General features: G+C 32.4%; 1 non-coding gene across 1 annotated transcript; it reads right to left on the reverse strand.

The window, feature by feature from the left end:
- Positions 1-2,168: 2,168 nt before the first annotated feature.
- On the reverse strand, positions 2,169-2,276 carry LOC112725587 (small nucleolar RNA R71). Its single transcript, XR_003164685.1, has one exon. It is a non-coding gene; the product is annotated as a small nucleolar RNA R71 (small nucleolar RNA).
- Positions 2,277-2,746: the final 470 nt, after the last annotated feature.

Genomic DNA, 2,746 nt, shown 5'->3' on the forward strand with positions numbered 1-2,746 from the left:
CATCAGCATAGAGGCAAGTTACATATTTGATAAGTAATGAGCAGTATATTCTGATATCTTGCTGAAGCTTGGCTGGCCATTGGCCATGTCTAGTGTTTTGGACTGGAGCTTTCATTGAAAGCTTGGCTGGCTAGTGAGCCATGTCTAATTACTGGACTGAAGCTTTAGACTAAGAATGCAAGATTCCTGGAATTCATATTAAAAATTTTGGAATCCTTATTTTCCTTTTTCAAAATAATTTTCGAAAAAAAAAATACAAAAAAATTAGAAAATCATAAAAATCAAAAATATTTTTCATGTTTCTTGTTTGAGTCTTGAGTCATGTTATAAATTTGGTGTCAATTGCATGTGCATCTTGCATTTTTCGAAAATTCTCATGCATTCATAGTGTTCTTTATGATCTTCAAGTTGTTCTTGGTAAGTCCTCTTGTTTGATCTTTGCATTTGCATGTTTTGTGTCTTTTCTTGTTTTTCATATGCATTCTTGAATTCTTAGTGTCTAAGCATTAAAGAATTCTAAGTTTGGTGTCTTGCATGTTTTCTTTGCATTAAAAATTTTCAAAAATATGTTCTTGATGTTCATCATGATCTTCATAGTGTTCTTGGTGTTCATCTTGACATTCATAGCATTCTTGCATGCATCACATGTTTTGATGTAAAATTCTCATGCATTGCATCATTTTCATGTTTCTCTCTCTCATCATTAAAAATTCAAAAATCAAAAAAAATATCTTTCCCTCTTTTCTCTCATAATTTCAAAAATTAGATTTGACTTTTTCAAAAATTTTTAAAACCTAGTTGTTCTTATGAGTCAAATCAAATTTTCAATTTGAAAATCTTATCTTTTTCAAAATTCAAATCTTTTTCAAATTTCTTAGTTATTTTCGAAAATTCCAAAAACATTTTTCAAAAATCTTTTTCCTAATTTTACATCAAATTTTCGAAAATAACAATAACAATTAATGTTTTGATTCAAAAATTTCAAGTTTGTTACTTACTTGTTAAGAAAGATTCAAACTTTAAGTTCTAAAATCATATCTTGTGATTTCTTGTGAATCAAGTCATTAATTGTGATTTTAAAAATCAATTCTTTTTCAAAAACTAATTTCAATCATATCTTTTCAAAATTATCTTCTCATCTTATCTTTTTCAAAAATTTGATTTCAAAATATCTTTTCTAACTTCCTAACTTCTTATCTTTTCAAAATTTGTTTCAACTAACTAACTAACTTTTTGTTTGTTTCTTATCTTTTTCAAAACCACCTAACTAACTCTCTCTCTCTAATTTTCGAAAATATCTTCCCTCTTTTTCAAAAATCTCTTTTTAATTAACTAATTATTTTAATTTTTAAATCTTAATTTTTGAAAATTACTAACATTTTTCAAAAACTATTTTCAAAAATCACTAACTCTTTTTCAAAAATTATTTTCGAAAATTCCTTCTCTCTCATCCCCTTCTATTTATTTATTCATCTACTAACATCTTTTCCTTACACCACCAAAAATCCGAACCCTCTCTTTCTCTGAGTTCAGATTTTTTCTTCTTTTCTTCTACTAACACAAGGACCTCTATACTGTGGTATAAAGGATCCATATTATTATTATTATTTTTTCTGTGCCCTCTTCTTTATCATATGAGCAGGAACAAGGACAAGAATATTCTTGTTGAAGTAGATCCAGAACCTGAAAGGACTCTGAAGAGAAAACTAAGAGAAGCTAAAATACAACAATCCAGAGATAACCTTTCAGAAATTTTCGAACAGGAAGAGGAGATGGCAGCCAAAAATAATAATAATGCAAGGAGAATGCTTGGTGACTTTACTGCACCTAATTCCAATTTACATGGAAGAAGCATCTCCATTCCTGCCATTGGAGCAAACAACTTTGAGCTGAAACCCCAATTAGTTTCTCTGATGCAGCAGAACTGCAAGTTTCATGGACTTCCATCTGAAGATCCTTTTCAGTTCTTAACTGAATTCTTGCAGATATGTGATACTGTTAAGACTAATGGAGTAGATCTTGAAGTCTACAGGCTCATACTTTTCCCTTTTGCTGTAAGAGACAGAGCTAGAGTGTGGTTGGACTCTCAACCCAGAGATAGCCTGAACTCTTGGGATAAGCTGGTCACGACTTTCTTAGCCAAGTTCTTTCCTCCTCAAAAGTTGAGCAAGCTTAGAGTGGATGTTCAGACCTTCAGACAGAAGGAAGGTGAATCCCTCTATGAAGCTTGGGAAAGATACAAGCAGCTGACCAAAAAGTGTCCTTCTGACATGCTTTCAGAATGGACCATCCTGGATATATTCTATGATGGTTTATCTGAGCTATCAAAGATGTCATTGGATACTTCTGCAGGTGGATCCATTCACCTAAAGAAAATGCCTGCAGAAGCTCAAGAACTCATTGACATGGTTGCTTATAACCAGTTCATGTACACTTCTGAGAGGAATCCTGTGAATAATGGGACGCCTATGAAGAAGGGAGTTCTTGAAGTTGATACTCTGAATGCCATATTGCCTCAGAACAAAATATTAACTCAGCAAGTCAATATGATTTCTCAGAGTCTGAATGGAATGCAAGCTGCATCCAACAGTACTCAAGAAGCATCTTCTGAAGAAGAAGCTTATGATCCTGAAAACCCTGCAATAGCAGAGGTGAATTACTTAGGTGAACCTTATGGAAACACCTATAACTCATCATGGAGAAATCATCCAAATTTCTCATGGAAGGATCAAAAGCCTCAACAAGG

Source organism: Arachis hypogaea, chromosome 11, assembly GCF_003086295.3.
Source record: "Arachis hypogaea cultivar Tifrunner chromosome 11, arahy.Tifrunner.gnm2.J5K5, whole genome shotgun sequence".
NCBI lineage: Eukaryota > Viridiplantae > Streptophyta > Magnoliopsida > Fabales > Fabaceae > Arachis > Arachis hypogaea.